At 38.4% G+C, this 22,037-nt stretch overlaps 1 protein-coding gene and 1 long non-coding RNA gene across 11 annotated transcripts in view; one reads left to right on the top strand and one right to left on the bottom strand.

The window, feature by feature from the left end:
- The window catches only part of SLC25A26 (solute carrier family 25 member 26), a 143,633-nt gene that overhangs the window by 39,597 nt on the left and 81,999 nt on the right, over positions 1 to 22,037 (bottom strand). The window lies entirely within an intron of this gene.
- Positions 1,381 to 12,045, top strand: LOC120868029. Its single transcript, XR_005722122.1, has 3 exons — positions 1,381 to 1,391; positions 8,285 to 8,290; positions 11,941 to 12,045. It is a non-coding gene; the product is annotated as an uncharacterized LOC120868029 (long non-coding RNA).

The following is a 22,037-nucleotide window of genomic DNA, read 5'->3' as shown; positions in this document are numbered from 1 at the left end:
AGTGACTACTATTCTTTTATACAAAAAGAGAGAGAGACTCATTCAAATCTGGTCTGCCAGCATTGGACATACCAGCAAAGAATTCCAATAATACATATTGATTTTAATTTAGCAACTATAATTCACTTACACACAACTATATATAGAGAACAGAATGTATACCTAATAAAGGAAATTAACCTAAAAGTAGAAAAAATTGACTCACCCCTTCAGGTCTATAAACCATACTAAAATTCTGGAAATATCTTTCCAAATACAGCACTAAGTGGACACAAGAGTAACAAAATCTAAATTAGGGAAGGAGATGACTGTGAGCAGTTTGATTCTCAAGTAAAAGTTAATCTCAGAGGCAAGAGCACTAAGAGTATTAAAACTTGTACAAATATACACTAAGCAAAACAGTGTGGTAGCGGCAACAAGACAGACCATGGAACAGGAGGAGAGTCCCGAATTAAACCCTTGCCTGTATCTTCAGATGGGCTCTAACAATAGTGCCAACATAGTTCAATGGGGAAGGACAACTTCCTCAAAGACTTCCCTGGTGGCTCAGTGGTAAAGAGTCTGCCTGCAATGAAGGAGATACAAGAGACACGGGTTTGATTCCTAGGCCAGGAAGTTCCCCTAGAGGAGAAAGTGGTAAGTCATTCAACTATTCTTGCCTGGGAAACCCCATGGACAGAGGAGCCTGGTGGACTACAGTCCACAGAGTCACAAAGGTGTTGCAAACAGCTGGACACAACTGAGCGCACATGCGCACGTGCACACACACACACACGTTAGGAAAATGGATATACACATACAAAGGAATCGAGTTTGAGCCTTCCACTACACCACATACAAAAAGTAACTCAAAATGAATCAAAGGAAAAAAAAAAAAGAATAAAAGATCTAAAGGTAGGACCTAAAACCATACAACTCCTAGAAGAGGGAAAAACCTTAATGATATTAGCTTCGGCAATCATTTCTTGACTATTACACCAATCCACAGGTAACGAAAGTAAAACTAGACAAACCAGACAAAACGAGACAAACAACTACATTAAAATTTCAAACTTCGCATCAAAGGACAAAATCAACAGCTTGAAAAGGCAACCTATGAAATGGGAGGAAATATTTTCAAATCATCAATCCAATAACGGGTTAATATTCAAAATACGTAAACAACTTCTACAACTCAACAGGAACCAAAACAATCCTATTTTTCAAATGGGCAAAGGATCTGACTAGACATTTCTCCAAAAAGATCTACAAACAGCCAACAAGCATATGAAAAAATATTCAACATTACTAGTCATTAGGGAAAAGAAAAGCAAAAGCAAAATGATACCGTTCATTATGAAACTACTATGAAAGAAAGAGGGAACAGGAAAGAGGGAAGGAAGCAAACACGTGTGGACAAGGATGTGGGGAAACCAGAATCCACAGGCTGTACTGGTGGGAATGTAAAACGGTGCCGTCACTCAGACAACAGTATGGAGGGTCCCGAAAAGACTAACAATAATGTCACCAAGTGATTCAGCAAGCCTACTTCTGGGGATATACACTAAAGAAGTGAAAGCAAAGTCTCAGAAAGAGAAGTATACATTTATATTCACAGTAGCATTATTCAAAACAGCAAAAAGCTGGAAGCAACCCAAGTGCCCACTGACGGACAAAAGGATACCCAAATATGGCATATACATAACAACAAAATACTGCTCAGCCTTAAAAAGAAGGTAATTCTGACATGCTACAGAACAGATGGAACTGGAAGACATTACAGTAAGTAACAGAAGCCAGTCAGAAGGAGACAAATACTGAAAGATCCCACTTACCTGAGGTATCGAACACAGTCAAATTCACAGACAGACCAAGTAGAATGGTGGCTGCCAGGGGTGGAGCAGGGGGTGACCGGGATAAGATGGGAAAGGGGAGTTGTTGTTTAATGATTATTAAAGAAGTTAAAGAGTTTCAGGTTTGCAAAATGAAGTGTTTTGAAGACAACTGCAAAACTATGTGAAAACAATACAACTGAATTGTACGCTTCAAAATGGTTAAAATGACATGTATGTATATTTTATTACAATGTTAACATTCTTCAAAATTTTTAAATAATATGGTTACTAAAAAGGCAAGTCACAGAATGAAAGAAAATATTCACAAAACACATACCTTAAAAAGAACTTCTATTCAGAATAAAGAACTTTCTTTAACAACATAGACAAAGAAAACAAACAGCAAAGAAAAAAACCCAATTTCTTAAAACTCACAGAAGACTTGAACAAGCATTGCACAAAGCAAGTGATCCAATTCAGTAATATAAGCACAGGAAAGACAGTCAACGTCATCAGGCATCACGGAAGCGCTCATCAAAGCATACTGAGAAAACAATCCAGTGTTTGCCCCAATTACGTTAAATACACAGCTTGGAAATTCCACTCTTAGGTGCAGCCAAAACCAGGGACTTACACAGATATGTGTACAACAATCTTCACTGCAGCAATACTGACAATATACCAAATAACCCAAATGTTCATCAACAAATTAATCAATAAATAAAATGTGATCTATCCATATAATGGAATATTATTCCATCATAAAAAGGAATGAAGTTCCGATACACACATGCTACAATATAGATGAACCCTGAAAACATTATGCAGAGGGAAGTCAGAAACAATGAACAAATATTATATGATTCCATCTATATGAAATAGCTAGACTATGCAAACTTAGAGAGACAAAAACTAGTTTAAAAGTTATGGGATTCAGGAAAGAGAACAGTAGGGTGAGCTCAGTAGCTCAGTCGTGTCTGACTCTTTGTGACCCCATGGACTGTAGCCCACCAGGCTCCTCTGTCCCTGGGATCTTCCCAACCCAGGGATGGAACCCATATCTCTTGCCTCTCCTACACTGACAGGCAGCTTCTCTACCACTGCACTACCTCAGTTAAGCAACCACAACTCTCATATTTTGCCAGTGGGAACTTAAAATGGGACAGTCCCTTTCAAAAGGAGTTTGCTGAGCTTTTATTTGATCCAGAAATTCCACTCTTACGAATTTATTCAAGAACAGTAACAATGTATATCTGTGATAAGATCGGTACATGTAAGTCAAAGTAGCCTTCATCACATAGGTAATGACCATCAACAGAAAAAAAGCTATATAAATTGTGGTATATTCATACAATGGAATATTAAGAATAAAGTGGAAAGAACTACTGATACATGCTGTAACACTGATGACTCTCACCTACGCTATGCTGAGGAAAAGAAGCCAGACACACAAAAAGGACTTATACTGCAAGATTCTACTTACAGAAAGCTCTATGGAAAGGGAAAACTAACCTGACAGGAAGAATAACTGGGATGGGATATCAGAAAACATTCTAGAGATATGGTAATATTCAATATCATAACAGGGTGTGGATTATGAATATATCCTCTCTTGAAAGTGCGTATCTATGATGTGTGCATTTCAACGTATACAAATGCTATCTACAAATACACTATGAAAAATACAATAGCAGTGAAGAGTGGGTTGAGATAAGAGATGAATAAAAATGACAGATTACTGGTAACTGTCAAAGTCTGATGATGAGCACTTTGGGTTCATTATACTATTTCTTTACCTTATGTATGACTTAAGTTTTTATTAAGTGAAAAAAAACTATAAGAGTGAAGCACAATTGTTGATGTCTAGTCACTAAGTCGTGTCTGACTCTTGCAACCCCGTGGGAATGTAGCCCACCAGGTTCCTCTGTCTGTGGGATTTCCCAGGCAGAATACTGGAGTGGGTTGCCATTTCCTTCTTCAGGGGACCTTCACGACCCAGGGATCAAACCCATGTCTCCTGCATTGGCAGGCAGATTCTTTCACACAGAATCAACATGGAAGCACAAAGCACAATTAACTTCTCACTATCAAAATCCATATACTAGAATTAAAGCAGCCTAGAACTAAAAGTCAAAAAGGGCTTCCCGTCTCCAGTTAAACCAAAGCTAAGTGACATTAATAGTGTGGGATACAGCTTCTCATTTACCTCAACAAAGGTTTTTCCCTCAATTAAACAGTAGTATACATATAGTTCCAAAATTTAAATTCTTCCCTAAACAATGTCTCCATGGAGATATCTCCATGATTATCATTTCTGATCAATGCATAGTATTTTATAATATTTAACTATCCTGTAATAGTTGATGTCCAATTACTTCCCTTAGAAGATACTATTTTGTTTAAACATTCATTTCTGACACACAGGAGATTCTAGATATATCATACAGATTGTAAATATATAATCCTCATGATTATAATTTCTGATCAATGCATAGTATTTTATAATATTTAACTATCCCATGACAGTTGATGTCCAATTACTTCCCTTAGAAGATACTATTTTGTTTAATCATTCACTTCTGATACATAGGAGATTCTAGATATATCATACAGATTGTAAATATATAATTTCTGAACATATCTAATAACAACAGAAGGCTAAGGTCCAACATTAACCCTTCATCAACATAATCACCCTTATAAATGCCTAGTGTTAACATTCAGGAAAATCAGAGTACAAAGATATCTTCCATGAGCTATCATTTAACAAGTTAATAAAAAGGAAAATGACATTATCATGCTGGCTTTCACGTATCCAGTGAATAATTCTAACACAGCAGTCAGCATTAACTGACTCTGAGCAAATGTGTACCATTTGCATTAAGATTTAATCCTGCTTCCAGCGATCTATAAACAATTACTTATGCAGCAGAATTATGGTATCAAGAATTACCAATATAAGTCTGACTTATGGAATATACATGTAAGGTCACAAGTAAACACTAGTTGTAACCAATTAAAAAAAAAAAACTATTTTTGTTAGTTGGGACTCTTAAGAAATAAAATTAGAAATATTTTTTAAAGTTTTCCATTTATTTTTAAGAAAGTTCAGTAAAATCCATCTTTATATAAATATATACACATAGGGGCTTCCCTGGTGGATCAGTGGTAAAGAATCTGCCTGCCAATGCAGGAGACACTGGTCGATCCCTGCTCCAGGAAGATCCCATATACCGAGGGGCACCTAAGCCCTCGTGCTGCAACTACTGAGTCTGCGCTCTAGAGCTCAGGAACCGCAACCACTGAGCCCACGTGCCACAGCTACTGAAGCCTGCACACTCTAGAGCCCGTGCTGGGCAACAAGAGACGCCACCGCAATGGGAAGTGTGTGCACTGCAACTAGAGTAGCCCCTGCTTACCACAACCAGAGAAAAGCGCGTGCAGCAACAGACTCAGCACACCCAAAATCAGTAAATAAACATGCATACACACTGATTCCTTTCCACTTATTTTCACTGACTTCTTTAATCAACTATAGATAACCCCATAAGTCTTCAGGTAATCACTCAGCTACTAGAACGACTCTCGGTAATGAAACCTGAAATTTTCTTTCTGAGTATAAAGAGCAAAGGACGTTCATTTTCAGTTCTTCACGGAGTCATTCCCAACACGTTAGAAGCCTTACACCAACACTGCCTAAGAAGACAGCCAGAGAGTAGTTGAGGGAGGTGCCTGAGACTCAGAATTTCAAAATCAGAATCCCTGTCAAGATGTGAGAACTCGGCACAGGGTCAGCAAGCAGATGTTCTCAGTTAGCATTTGCATGCAACTTTAATCCCTTACAAAATATAATCAGGTTGTTCTTGAGATGTTTTGCTGTGGCTGAGAATGGCTTTAGCAAGAAGGGCCTAGCTGTCTCTCCCACCTACCACCACTCCCTCTTTCTCACCCAGCAGCCCATCTTGCTCGACTCAGAAAGCAAGGAAAAGTGAGTAACCAATCCCCCAAGAAGTTCTATAATAGAGAGTATATTATTTAACTTACTATATCACCAACTGTCCTTGGTAACTAAGGCACATACTTAGTCTGGGTTTTGCTTCTTTCTGAAGCAATCTGGTGTTTGGTAATAAAGATGTTGTAATCGATGGCTTTCCAAATTCTCAGAAACAAAAACTAGGTTAATACAGTTTAAAAGACTAACCATGAGCAACAAACACCTCACCTAATATTCAAAACATTTGTATGTGTGTGTGGATAAAGTCACTTTAGCAGTGTCCCACTCTTTGCCACACTTTGAACCACAGCCCACCAGTCTCCTCTGTCCATGGGATTTCCCAGGCAAGAATAATGGGGTGACTTGCCATTTTCTTCTCCAGGGGATCTTCCCAACCCAGCGATCAAACACATGCTTCCTGGTCTCCTGCACTGACAGGCGGGTTTTTTTACCACTACTGCATAGGTACATCCTTTGGGTAGGCAAAACTACAACTTGAAAAGAATTATGAAAAATAAAGACAGGTTTGTATAGTGGTTAGGCTGTGCAGGGACCTCACTTGCTCCTTCCACCTCTCCCACCCACTTCCTTCTTTCCTCTCCCAGCAACTCCCTCAACCTCGCCAAAATAATCCAATGATAGTAAAACAAATTTAAAAGCAGCCCCATCACCATAAAATGACAGCCTGGAGCCTCAGCGTCGGAGGGCCTGACCAGCCTACAGTGTGGTCAAAAGGAAGAGGCGGGAGGAGCAGAAGGAAAGAGGGCAGTAAGCCTGAGACGGGCAGGAAGGCAGAGCTGTCCACTTACCTCTCATCATCTCCCACTGCCTGGCCTGACGGTGCTCAGTAACTATTTATTACCTAAGTGAATACAAGAAAGGCAAAGGAATGGAAGAAGACAAGGCAGGAAATAAGGCTGATGGCAGGATAACAGTAGAACTCAGGTACTTTGGTTCATAGTCCAGTGAATACTCTTTTCATTCATCAACAATTAACTTAAAAGTATTTGTTACAACAATGTTTTGAGAGCTGAATAATGAGAAAAAAGAGTATCAATTAAATACAAAAGGGAAAAAAATAAAAACAGATCCCATTCATTCTATTTGTTAAAGTCAAAAACACGAAATATGCAAGTATGCACAAACACACACATCCCAGGAAACAAAAACTTTTGAAAGCCACTCTATGAATGCTTCTCCACTTATCTCTTATCTCTCATCATACCATTTATGACAGTTGAAAACAGCATTAAAACCCAGGTGTTGAGAACTATAAATAATCTACTTTGTACAACTGAAAAGAAGCTATGCTTCTAGCAGAATGATCTGGGGTAGAGTTTCAGGCATTAGATAAATGAGTGTAATAAACTACCAGAGGACACTGCCCCGACTTACTGGTTACCTTTTCTTCCAGTTTGGTTGCATAGGTTGGGTCCTTTACATAATTTGGGAACACTCTAGCATAGGTATTTAGTGTTTAACTATAATTACAACAGTAGCTTCTGTTTATCACTCAGTTAAAAGATTAGGAGAAAGAAAATAAGACGTTAGGGTCTGAAACAGACTTTTTTTAAAGATGGGGGAAAAAAACTTCTTATCTAATAAAAAAAAAAGGAACAAAAAATAAAACCAGACTTTATCAGTCAGCCTTGCTTCAGTATCAAAACAATCCTCAAATCTCACAGGGCACATTATACGCTGTTTTTCCCACTCACATGACATGTCAGCTGTAGGGTGGCTGTGGCTGCCCCAGGCTGTAGCTTTTGCTCCATGTCTTCTCACAGTTCAGTTCAGATCAGTTGCTCAGTCATGTCTGACTCTTTGGAACCCCATGGACTGCAGCACTCCAGGCTTCCCTGTCCATCACCAACTCCCGGAGCTTGCTCAAACTCATGTCCATTGAGTTGGTGATGCCATCCAACCATCTCATCCTCTCATGCCCTTCTCCTCCTGCCTTCAGCCTTTCCCAGCACCAGGGTCTTTTCCAATGAGTCAGTTCTTCACATCAGGTGGCCAAAGTATTGGAGCGTCAGGTTCAGTATCAGTCCTTCCAATGAATATTCAAGACTCATTTCCTTTAGGATTGACTGGTTTGACCTCGTTGCAGTCCAAGGGATTCTCAAGAGTCTTCTCCAACACCACAGCTCAAAAGCTTCAATTCTTCAGCACTCAGCTTTATGGTCCAACTCTCACACCCATACAGGACTACTGGAAAAACCATAGCTTTGACTCTAAGACACAATCAGAAGGAAAAGACCTTACCTAAGACATGCCATTCTCAAGGCAAAAGGCAGAAGCTAGAGGGCTGATAGAAACTTGTTATGCCCCTGGTAGCTTTGTTCAGAACTAGAACACTGTCACTTTCACATACATTCACTGACCAAGCTAAGTCATGATGCCAAACACGGCTATGGGGCAGGGAGGCGCTGCAAATCATTTAACCACAGGCAGCGAAGTATAATAGATCATCTTACAGGGAAAGGTGCAGAATTGAGAACTATGCTATAATTTATCCCACAGATCTTCCAACTTGCATCCCGAATGCTTTTCTCCCCATTGTTGGTAAGTCTGAGCAAAAGTGCTTAGACCTCACAGCCATTAAGGAAAGAAAAAATGAACAATCCAGGCTTGAAGAAGATTCTGAGAATATGATGACATGAACTCACCCCCTTTTAACCCCATTCTATTTTCAATCTATCTGCTGCAACAACAGGTATAGGCCTGGAGCCTGCAGACAGCTAAATGAAATTGAGGGCTTGGATCCCTCAGAGGGTAGAGGAGGGAACTAGAAAATGTTGCCTTTTTCTTCCTTCCCTCCGAACCGGGCCTAGTGCCTGAGGACCAGCCTCTTGGAACAAGCCTGGAACAAAGATTGTAAATTAACACTACTAGAAAAACCCCGGTCCATGGAGATCTGATGATCTCGGGACAGGAGGAAGGCATGTCTCAAGTAGAGGCCAAGACCAGAACCAGACGCTAATGAGCTTTCAACAAAGATATGACCACATATAAGCAGGCTGAGCATCCGAAAAGACAAGTGTCTGGTCAGGACAAAGGGGGCAAACCCACAACTAAACAGTGCTGCTTGAAGTGAGAGAGGTCAATATGGGTCAGAAAAATAAGAAGGAGAACTGAGGGAGATTTAACCACAGCATAGAGAAGTCTTCCTGCATCTAAAAACTAGAGTTTCCAAATAAACCATACAGTATATAAACTGAAGGAAAGAATGAACTGTGGCAAAGGTCCAAATTTGTGGCCTGGAAAGTCACATGGAAAAAAACAGCTCAAAGCAGCAAAACAGAAACCACGATAGAAAAGATAAGAGATCTGCCAGATAGATTCAATGAGAAGAACAGTAGTTCTAGCAGAAGAAATATGAACAGATAGAGAAGAGACAATAACAGAAGACATAGCAGAAGAAAATTTGCTTAGACCAAAAAAAGACCTTAATCTTAGATTCAGAGAGCTCACTTTACCCTAGACACAAATCTAGACATAACTATGTAAATTCCTGAACTATTTCAGGAATTTAAGAAAGGAAAAAAAATCTGAAGCTTGCAAGTAACAAGACCTTACAGAGGAGAGAATTCAGAGAGGCATCTGACTTCTCATGTGCAATGTAGGAAGCTATAGCAACAGACTACCGACAGGAAAACAGCGATGTCCAAACACCACATCTAGCAGGTGAAACAGATGGGTGGATACTCAGAAAATGTACCACCCATCAGCCTCATATAGAAAAATATCTGTGCAAAAATTCTGACTGAAGAACAAATGGATGAGAACAAAGACCCTCTAAGGGAGGACACCAGAAAGACCAAGAAAACGCTTTGTTCTTGCACTTGCTCCCTCTCCCTATATCCAGTTTCATGTATCTGTATCAACTCCGCTGACTCGACTAACCATAAGAAAGCCAAACAGTGCAAAGAACAATTGTAAATCTAATTCTAGGAAGCTATCAATTATACGGCACATCTTAATTTCAAAGGTGCTTTAAAAAAAATGCTTTCTGGAATTATGAAATAGGAAAGTTTTATATACAGTTTAGTCCAAGTTAGTAATTATTAACTGTCTGGCAGCATGTAATAAATTCTAGATCAGAATTCTTGAAACAAAACATACATACAGCAAAGCAGTATCTACTAACCACTGAACTAAAAGTATTAAACTGTCTCAGGAAAATCCAGGAGGTGAGAGAGGGATTACAAATAGGAGTAAAAGCATCCTACAGATCCCAGCTAGGTATGAGTTAGGCAAAAGAGTAAAGTATTCTCAAGTTCTCACTTTACTGACAGCAGGGCGTGGAAAAGGCATAAAAATGAGCAAGTCATACTGAAGTCAAGTTGTGGGGGAGAAATTACTAGTGTCTTATGTTCAAATAAGAGTAAGTAAATATTTCTAATGATGAGTACAGAAAAGGTAAATACTCACGGCATGGAAATGTGTAGGAAAATTTTTAAACAAGAACCACCACCCAAAAAAAAAAAGTGTAAAATAACTTATCAAATCAGCAAAAATAAAAAGGAAACAAAGAAACCAAAAGTTAAAATGCATAATTAAGCAAGTTAAAAGAAAAATTATTTATACAACAGGTGAAGAAAGAAAATTATTCCATTATAAGACCCAGTTATATTCTGTTAAAAATAAAATTATGAAGAAACACTTAAAAGGACAGGCACAGAAATTAGGTTTAGAAGGTTAAAATGACTAAATGGTATGTTTTTAAGTGTCATTATGTAATGATAAAAGCCATGATTTATGAACAGTCCATGTCATAAACCTATACCCAACCAAAACCTTAGCAATTAAATGAACAAAAACTGAAACTAGATAATACTGCCATCAGCCAAGAGAATTAGTCAACATTCCTTAAAGGTTGTGAACAGAGTAAGACAAGAAAATAAACTAACCAGTAGGAGCACAAGAGGAGAGAAAAGGAGAAGGAAAAAGAACCCTCCTTACTCTCACACGATAGAAAACCCAAGAGTTTCTAGTAAAATGGTTCTAGGTTTAATCAGAAAATTGGGAAATATGACTGGTTACCGAGAAACTTACAAAGTCAATACCTTTTAAAACTGTTTTATCCGTAAGCTCCTAAAAAGAAAAAAGTGGGGTGGGGGTGGTGACCATTCACAATAGTAACAAAACCTATGGATAAATTCAAGAGGTATATGAGGACTTCCCTGGTGGGGCAGCAGGTAGGAATCTGCCTAGCAATGCAGGAGGCACAGGTTCAATCCCTGGTCTGAGAAGACTCCACATACCAGAAGCAGCCAGGCCCATGGGGCAGCCAGGCCCACGTGCCACAGTCACTGAAGAACACGCACTCTAGGGCCCGCAAGCCACGGCAACGGAGCCTATGTGTCGCAACTAGGGAAGTCCACGTACCCCAGAGCCCACCGGCCCCAACTACCGGGCTGTGTGCTGCGGCTACTGAGGCCTCCCACCTCGAGCCCACGCTCCACACCAGGGGAGGCCACCGCAATGAGAAACCCGCTCACTACCACAAGGAGAAGGCCCCATTCGCTCCAACGAGAGAAAGTCTGCACAAAGCAACACGTACACCGCACAGCCAAAAAACTGATCTATACTTATGAACAGAACTATAGAAAGATTATCAGAAGACAGCAAAGAAGGTCTGGAAAAAATGTAGAAACTATACTGCATTCTTCTCAGTTTTCCCAAGTTTAATACATATATACTGAATATAACTTTCAGTTATACAGCAATCTTTTAAAAATTGTATACTGATCTTAACATTTATATGGAAGAAAATACATACATGCACAGCCAAGAGTATTTTGAGAAACAAGAGCATGGGGTGGGTGGGGGGAAGCAGAATTCATGTTGGTATATCAGAATATACTTAAAAAGCAACTTTAATCAAATCAATACATTTGTAGCCTAAAAGTAAGTAGATGAACAAAACAGAATAGTGAGCCAAGTATTAGGTTGGTGAAAAGTAAATGCAATTTCAGACTGAATTTTAAATCGTTATAAGTAGACCCAAACACATCTTTATTAATCAAAATAGGAACCATTACAATCAACACATTTTTGCCAATGAGAAGTAAGTTTGTTTATTCACGTAGTGTAAAAATCCATGCTTCGGGATTTAATGAACTCTCAAAGTATTTTCTGCCTCCCACTGGTTGTGGAAGCATCTTCCCTGCAAAAAGTTGTCAAGATGATTGAAGAAGTGGTAGTCAGTTGGCTAGAGGTCATGTGAATGTGCTGGATGAGGCAAAACTTTGTAGCCCACTTTGTTCAACTTTTGAAGCGCTGGTTGTGTGACACTGGGTCACGTACTATCATGGAGGAGCACTGGGCCCTTTCTGTTGACCAATGTCAACCGCAGGCATCGCCGTTTTCGATGCTTCTCATTGATTTGTTGAGCATACTTCTCAGATGCAATGGTTTCACCAGGATTCAGAAAATTGTAGTGGATCAGAAGGGAAGCAGCCACCAAATAGTGACTATGACTTTTTTTGGTGCAAGTTTGGCTTTGGGAAGTCCTTTGGCGCTTCTTCTCAGTCCAGCCACTGAGCTGGTTGTAGTATAAAATCCATTTTTCATCACACATCACAGTCCAATACAAAAATGGTTTGTTGTTGCACAGAATAAGAGAATATATTTCAAAATGATTTTTTTTATTTGCATCACCCATTTATCAAGCTTTTTCACCTTTCCAATTTGCTTCAAATGCTGAATGACCACAGAATGGTCGATGTTGAGTTCTTCAGTAACTTCTCCTGTAGTTGTAAGAGGATCAGCTTCAGTGATCCTCGCAGTTGGTCACTGTCAACTTCCGATGGCCAGTCACTGCGCTCATCTTCTCGGCAAAACTTCTAGAACCATCATTGGACTACACATTCGTTAGCAGTTCCTGGGCCAAATGCACTGCTAATGTTGCAAACTGTTTCCACTACTTTATGACCCATTTTGAACTAGAATAAGAAAATAGCTCAAATTTTTTATCAAACATTGTTTCCCTAGTCTAAGGTAAATATAAAACAAACAGCAATAAATCATTAGCAAAAAAAATAAAGTGAGAAATATGCATTAAAATGATGTATGACATAATCACATTTAAGAATGTATTCCAATATCAAACAGCAAAGTTCAACAATGGAAAACTGCAATTACTTTTGCACCAATCTAATAATAAATTTCAACACATAAGAGAATTTAATTTATAAAAAGGTAAAGAAAGGTTCTAGTATATTACATTATGGGAGGCTAGAAGACTAAAACAGAACCCCATCTCACTCCAGGCACAAAATATAAACACTAAAGAAGCTACCAGAAAACTACTAGGGTTCAAAAATGAATTTGGTAAGGTTGTAGGATACAAAATATACAGAAATCTGTTGCATTTCTACAAATTAACAATGAACAATCACAAAGAGAAGTTAAGGAAACAATCTCAGTTACTACTGCATCAAAAAGAATAAAATACCTACCTTAGGAACAAAAGATCTGTACTCTGGAAACTGTGAGACACTGATGAAACAAATTGAAAATGACACAGATGGAAAGATACATCATGTTGTTGGATTGGGAGAATCGATATTGTCAAAATGACTATATCACCCAAAGCAATCTAGAGATTCAAGGTAATCCCTACCAAGTTACCAATGGTATTTCACACAGAACTAGAACCAAAGACACTTTTAAATTTGTATGGAAACACAAAAGACTCGGAATAGCCAAAGCAATTCTGAGAAAAACAAAACAACAAAAAGAAGCCAGAGGAATCAGGCTCCCTGACTTCGATTATACTGTTAATACAAAGCTACAGTAATCAAAATAGTATGGTACTGGCACAAAAAAGAAAGAAGAAAGAAAGATCAACAGAACAGAATGTCCATGAACCGATATTCTGTGACAAATGAAGCAAGAATACGTAATAAATGGAGAAAAGACAATCTCTTCAATAAGCAGTGCTGAGAAAACTGGACAGCTACATGAAAAACAACGAAATTGGAATACTCCCTAATTCCACACACAAAAATAAACTCAAAGTGGATTAAAGATCTAAACAGGAGACCAGATACTATAAAACTCTTAGAGGAAATTCCCAGAAGAACATTCTATAATATAAATCACAGCAGTATCTTTTTTAGTATATCAATTTCCTAGAGTAGTGAAAATTTTAAAAAAATTTAAAATGGGACCTAATTACACTTAAAAGCTTTTGCACAGCAAAGGAAACCATAAACAAAACAAAACAAAAAAACCCACAGAATGGGAGAAAACATGTGCAAACAAAGCAACTGACAAGGGATTACTCTCCAAAACTCATAAACAGCTCATATAGCCCCCAAAAACAAACAACTCAGGTAAAATATGGGCAAAAGACCTAAGCAGACACTTCTCCAAAGAAGACATACAGATGGCCAAGAAGAGCATGAAAAGATATTCTACACTGCTAATTACTTGAAAAGATGCTCAACATCGCTAATTATTAGAGAAATGCATATCAAAACTGCAATGAAGTATCATCTCACAAAGGTCGAATGACCATCATCCAAAACTCTACAGATAATAAATGCTGGAGACAGTGTGGATAAAAGGGAACCCTTCTATACTGTTGGTGGGAATGTAAACTGTTAGAGGCACCACAGAGAACAGCATGTAGGTTTCTCAAAAAAAAAAAAAAAATTTACAACTATCACACGAACCAGCAATTCCACTCCTGGGCATTTATCTGGATAAAAAATTCAAAAAGATACATGCACCCCAATGTTCACTGCAGAACTATTTACAAAAGCCAAGACATGGAAGCAACCTAAATATCAATCAACAGGAAAATGGGTAAAGAAGGTGCAGTACGTGTATACAGTAGAATAACACTCAGCCATAAAGAAGAAAGAAATAATGTCATTTGCAGCAACGTGGATAGACCTAGAGATTATCACAGTAAGTGAAGTCAGACAGCGAAGACAAACACCTTATGATATTACTTATATGTGGAATCTAAAAAGATGGCAAAAATGAACTTATTTACAAAACAGAAACAGACTGACAGACCTTGAAAACCAACATGGTTATCAATGAGGAAAGGCGGGGGGGATAAATGAGGAGGAGTGGACTGACATATACACACTACTATATATAAAACAGATAACTAATAAGGACCTATTGTATAGCACAGGGAACTCCACCCAATGTTCTGTAATAATCTATATGGGAAAAGAATCTGAAAAAAATAACTGAACCATTCTGCTTTCACCTGAAACTAACACAACACTGTAAATCAACTATACTCCAATACAAAATAAAAAGTAAATTTTAAAATTTTTCATTTGGGTTAAAAAACTCTGCAAAAAAAAATCTAAGAGACCTTAAACCCAAAAGCTATGAACAAGAAGAAAGGCAGATTTATTACATAAAACATTTTAGATTTCTACAGCAAACAATAGAAAATGCAGAAGTGTAGACAAAAGATACCGGGGAAAGCAAAGCAGAGACATCACTCTGCCAACAAAGGTTCAGAGAGTCAAGGCTATGGTCTTCCCACTGGTCACGTATGGTTGTTAGACCTGGACCATAAAGAAGGCAGGATGCCAAAAAATTGATGCCCTCGAACTGTGGTGCTAGAGAAGACTCCTGAAAGTCCCTAGGACAGTAAGGAGATCAAACCATTCGACCTTAAGGGAAATCAACCGTGAATATTCCCTGGAAGGACTGATGCTGAAGCTAAAGCTCCAGTATTTTGGTCATCTGATGTGAACAGATAACTCCCTGGAAAAGTCTCTGATGCTGGGAAAGATCACGGGCAGAAGGAGAAGAGGGCGTCAGAGGATAAGATGGCTGGGTAGCATCACCGATGCAATGAACATGAATTGTGGCAAACTCCAGGAGATGATGAGCTATGGGGAGGCCTGGCATGCTGCAGGTCACGGGGTCGCAAAGAGTTAGACATGACTGGGTAATGGAAAAACAACAAATAGGGGAAATATTTCCAATACAGAGGACATAGGCTTAATATTCACAAATACAAAGACCTTCTACAAACTGACAAGATGAGCACCCAGGAAAAAAAAGGTGAAGGACAAAAAAGAAACAAGTTCACAGAAGAGCAATTCTCAGTGGTCAGTGTACCCAACCAATAAACAAGAAGACACTCAAGAGAAATGCAAACTGAACTATCAAGGAGGCATCACTGAACATAAACCAGATCCGCAAAACTGCTAAGACTTGTTCTACCTGATGCAGACAGGAATGCAAGGGGAAGGCTCCTCTCAGACATTCCTGGTGGATGTGTGATTTGCTAGTTTTAGAAGAATGCTGTAATTTAGAAACAACTATTTAAAAACATATCTTTAGACAGAGCAAACCCACTCTGAGAAATTCATCCTACAAAAATAAAGCAATTCTGTTCAGAGATTTTTACTCCAACACTATTCATAGTGATTAATGCCTTAGAAGAAAAGTATGCGCACACCATTAACAATGAAATAGCTGCATTTATTAAAATAATCACCTACCAGAAAACAGTAAGCAGCCATTTAAAAGAACGAATCAGAATTCTAACAGGTGGGATGAAGGGCTCCTTTAGCTATTTTTAAAAGACAGAAAGACAAAAAAAGGAAAATATGTTCCATGTAAGCCATCTTTTATAAAGTATAAAAGATATATGTTTTCAATATATCAATACATAAAAAATTGATAATATTTAAAAAGAATATGTAAAAACTACAAAGATACACCAGGACAGGTCTATACAAAGTCTGAGATGTCAGGAAAAGTAATGTGGAATTTATCCTTTGTCACCTTGGAGCCCTAGTGCCTATCATAAATGGTGAACACATTTCAAGCATTCAAAAAATGTCTTACAGTAGAGAAGGTGGGGGGTGGTGGGGGGAGGGGGGAACAACCCATAGGGAGGAGCTGAGAGTAGAGGGAAAACCAGGACAGGATTCCACGGCTAGGGCAGGAAATTTACAAGATGAGCCAGGAGCATCTTGTAAGTCCATAAATTAATACTCAAAAACAAAAAACTTCAACACTCACATTGATGAGGGTATGTCAGAGGGAAATAGGCACCAAGGGAAAGAGTACCCAATAGTTCAAACTACAGCAATTCAAACAACAGAAATAAGTACAGTGGTAACGGCTCAGAATCCAAAGTATAAAATAAGCATTCACGAACCATACTAATTAATAAATGACTAAATTAGGGAGAAGAGACAAATCTGTACGGAAGAATTTCAAATAACTCAGGCAGATGCCCTGTCCTCTAGAATGTGGAGCGTTAAGTCCCCCGCTCCTTAAGTGTGGGCTGCGCACAGTGACTTCCTTCTAAGGAGGACAGTGTGGGAAAAGAAAGAGTAACTTCCCAGTGGAGAAACCTAACAAGCACTAACTCTCTCAGCCAGGTGATCAAGGTCAACATTAACAGTGACAAGTCTCATAGGCAGTGAGTACCCTAACATCAGCCTAATCATGAGAAAAAATATTATACAAATCCCAATAGACAGGCATTCTTCAAGCAGAGTTGTTGACCAGAACTCCTCAAAACAGTCAAGGGCATCAAAAACAAAGCCTTAGAGACAGACACAACCTACAGGGGACCTACAGAGACATGAAACTAAATATTTTGGGTTGGCCAAAAAATTCATTCAGGTTTTCCCCATAAAGCCAAACAAACGTTTTGGCCAATGCAATACTGTGCTATCCTGGGTGGAATCCTAGCGGGGGAAACCAATAATAAGGTAAAAACTAAGGAAATATGAATCAAGTATAGATACTAGTTAACAACAATGTATCAGTATTAGTTCATTCATCATCACCAATGTATCATATTGATGTAAGATATCAGTAACAGGATAAACTGTCTTTACAGAGCATACAGTGGGCTTCACCGAGCAAATGAGCACACGCACATGCACGCACACACACACACAGAGAGAGAGAGAGAGAGATTGGGTATATATATGGTAACTCTGTAGCGTCTTGGCAGTAATTCTGTAAACCTGAAACTGAGGCAAGATATGAAGTTTCAGAAACAGGACAAAGTCCCAGAAATAGATACCACACTCACACTTATGACACCAGATCTGTGAGGTTTTTTTCCCACACAAGCAATTCTCTGTGAAACCAGCTGTTCGGTTCAGTTGCTCAGTCATGTCCAACTCTGTGCGACCCCATAGACTGCAGCACCCCAGGCTTCCCTGTCCATCACCAATGCCTGGAGCTTGCTCAAACTCACGTATCGAAACAGTGATGCCATCCAACCATCTCATCCTCTGTCATGTCTATAATTTAATTCCATTTAACTTAAGGTAGTTAAAGCAGAACCCACAAGTTAAGGGCTCAGCCCCGTAAGACTGCCCTCCACTTCAGACACCAACTGTTAATAACAGGTCCCCAGCTTACTTACACCTTCTGTCCAGCTTGGCTACAAACTGGAGGTTCCCCTGACGTACTTCCAACCACCCAATTCAGTCATTTGCTAGAACAGCTCACAGGCTTCAGGAAAACAGTTCTGTTCAACACATGAACAGGCAGACAAAGAGATATAAGAGGACTCAGGAGTCTTGACCTTCTGTTCAGTCTTGACCAGCTGGAGTGCACCACCCTGCTGGTCTGTGCACGCACTCAACCTGGAAGCTCCCTAAAGCCCGTACACTGGGTTTTTATAAAGGCTTCATCACAGAGTCATGATGGATTATTAACTCAAGCCTCCAGTCCCCCTCCACTCTCCCAAAGATGGAGGATGAGGTGGAAAATTCCAGTATTTTAAATATGGCTTGGTCTTTCTAGTGACCACTCTCAAACAAGGGACATCCAGGGGCCCACCATGAGTCACCTCACGAGAGCAAAAGACATTCCTATCACCAGGAAAATCCTAAAGGATTTAGAACTCTGTGAATCGGGGTCAAAGACCAAATATTAGAAGAAAAGATGTTCTTAGTATTCTTACCAAACATGAATTTGGAAGGGTTTTAGGATCTCTAGCCAAAACCAGGGATTGTGACCAACATACATATTTTCTATTATTTTACATCTGCCTACTCAACATTTCCATTTGGATATCTAACAGACATCTTAAATTGAGCAGGTCCACACTCAACTCCTGATCTTCCTCTCAAACCTACTCTACCTAAAGTTTCTCCCACCTTAAAGGGAATTATAAGGTAAGAGACCAACTGTATAAGCCAACTGGATGACTGCTCTTTTCCTCTCAGAAATCACATCCTTTATAGGCCAACTTACTAGAAACTCCTTAAGTCAGAAGTAGACTGGAAGATTAAGAGAAAAAAGGGAAGTTAAAGATGGAGTAGGGGTGGTGTGTCTTAATGAATCAAAGTCCCGAGAATAACATCTAACATATAGCAGGTCCTCAATAAATACTTCTTCAATGAATACAACTCTGAAAAAAACATACAAGGATAAATCCCATAGCTTTTCATTATAGAAGATGATTTACAATCACTATCTAAACCAATATTAAAATAGTGGGTGAAATAATAATAGAACAATCTGCCATAAAATATTAAAATTAATTGCCTTTTAGTGGTTTTCTTTTTTCACCTTCCTTACATTTTAAGATGTAGTAAGTAAATATGCAATTGCATTATAAAAAGAAATTCTTTGAAAAACCCTAATGGAAACTCATGTCAATTTTGCCTAATACTTCCATTCACTCTTGGAAGGCAAGGGCGTAGAAGGGGGGCGGTTTAAAAAGCTATTCACTGCAATATTCTTCATTATGAAATAGGCATGCAATACAGCTTATTTCTTTGCTTTTCAAATTTGGTACCACTAAGATGCATAAAATTTGAATGACTTTATAAATTATTTGGTTTACAGAAGGATGCAGCATTTTAAGAAAAGAAAGAGATTCTTAACTAACACATGTTTTTTAAAAAATCTACAGAGAAATCACAAAAGGAGAAAGTGTGGAAAAACAAATTATGGCATACACACAAACTAAATATGAAGAAAGAAAATCTTCTGCAGAGAACTTTGCAGGAAACAAATTTATAATAATGACCACTGATAAAATGGAATTTCAGTGTAAGAACCAAAAAATATCCTTCATTTCCATCTTTTCCATCTGTAACATCAAGAGTAATAATGACAAACCCTTAGTGGTCCCAATGCCAGGCATTGTTTGAAGCACTTTATATATCTTATAAATAGGTGATACTATATAACTAATTCTAATACAACTTTTTTTAAAAACTGCATGTATGTTGGATTTTAACAAGCCATGAGAAAACAATATTGTAAGTAACCTGCTCATTGGGTAATTTTTCCTTAAAGATATGCTTCTCTCATAATCCGGTAAGAAAATGTTAGTGTTTTCTTAAAACATTTTAAATGGGGCCATTTAGACAACAAACGGGAAACTAAGATTCAACTATAATTGCAAATACTTACCAAAGAATACCTTGTAAGGAGAAACACAGTGGTGTTCTACTGACACAATCTTATTGATTAAACAATGTGTAAAACAATGTCTTATCTAAAGACACCTAAGCTATTTCTTGAACACTTGAGTTTCCTTTAAGGTAAACATTCTGGAATGTAGCAGATGATTTAGCAGCTTTACATGAATGGAATTACTGTTAAATAGGAAACATAAATGTGTCAGATGGCAAACCTCTTACAGTCCCATCATTAAAGCAAACAGCATAACAATAAACCATCTGAAAATATGTGAGCTGTTCAGGAATACATAGAAGCCACAGCTGATCTCCTTAGTGGTAGGTAACGCATCAGGGCACATGTGCAGGGTTAAAACCACAAAGATCTAACACCGGTTCACATGAGAAGCACCTCTTACAAGCAGGCTTTCATATTGAGTAAACCTTCAGAGGAAAAAAGGTTGACGACTAAATATAACGAAAACCCTTTGCTATGAGGTCAGTCATTCTTTGAATTTTCATCCTAAAAGGACTTCTCCTTCTAACCATTACTGAAAGAATGAAGCATCAACACAATGTGAAAAAAGAAGATCAGTATAATCAAAAGAATCCGCAGAAACTCTTCTTCCTAATTAAAATGTAATAGTAACAAAGTAAAACAAAATAAAAGGTAATAGTAAAAGGCAAGGAATGACTTATCAGAGAATAAGACGCACTTTCACAGAATATTTACTAAGTGCTTCAAATTCCTAATAAAGCACAGTATTAATATAAATCCAAGGCATATTAACTTTACTATCTGTTTTTTTCAATTTGACACAACAAAATTACACATTAATACCTTACATTCTTGATGACTAAACCATCAAGTTAAATGAGAAGGAAATGAATGAACAAGTCAGAACAGAATGAACTAAAAAAAGTTTAAATTTTTAAAAAACCAACAACAAACTAAGAAACCTTTAAAAAGTGTTTTTTATGGAAAAAAAATTTTCAGTAAAACAGAATATGAAAGTTCAAAAGTCTTAATTCTTAGTCTTAATTCAAAAAGTCTTATTTTGGTCCAATCTCCATGAACACTATGAACAACTACTGAAGGTCAACTCATTAAGCACCCACTGCTAAGCTAAACCCTGGGAATACAAGGATAATCAAAACAAGGTCTTTGACCTCAAGGAGTGTCAGTTTTTCTTGTAAGAATTAAATAAAAGAGATGTTAAACTCTACTGAACAAAAGTCACTGGCTCCATTTCCCAGGCCTATCTCAGGACTTGGTCTACTGCGGGCACTTCATAAAAGATCCCTAAAGCAACTGAGCTGAATGGAGCTCAGCTAGAGAGGGCAGTAGCATATAGGCAGAGGCAGACTGACTTCCCTCTTAAAAGTTGACCTTTCTCAAATTCCAAAGCTGAGAAAACAGAAAGATGGAGATTGAAGCTTTGTGTTCCCTCCTCGTCCTCCTAAACCACACAGCTGCAGAATCGATTCCTTCCAAGAAACTTCCTGAGTACCAGTTCTGTGGTGACCCGGGAGACAAAGTCAGATGATTCTGTACCACAGGAAGGATTACCAGACTATTTCAGCTACACGTTTAATAACTATGAGAATGGGTTTTGACTCCAATTTTTCAACTGTATCTATATATCTGGAAACAAGAAAGTTGGGCAGATGGTACTGATGACTCCAAGTAACTGCATTTCAATTCTGGTCCAAAAAATCAGAAAGAATCTGAAAACAAGTAACTTCACAAAAAATTTCCCATAAACAGGGAAAGGAGATGGGGGGCAATATACACCGTTTGGGGCTTCCCTGATAGCTCAGTGGGTGGAGAATCCACCTGCACTGCAG

Source organism: Oryx dammah, unplaced genomic scaffold, assembly GCF_014754425.2.
Source record: "Oryx dammah isolate SB20612 unplaced genomic scaffold, SCBI_Odam_1.1 HiC_scaffold_9, whole genome shotgun sequence".
NCBI lineage: Eukaryota > Metazoa > Chordata > Mammalia > Artiodactyla > Bovidae > Oryx > Oryx dammah.
The sequence above is the reverse complement of the archived record's forward strand: the minus strand, read 5'-3'. Positions and strand labels throughout refer to the sequence as shown.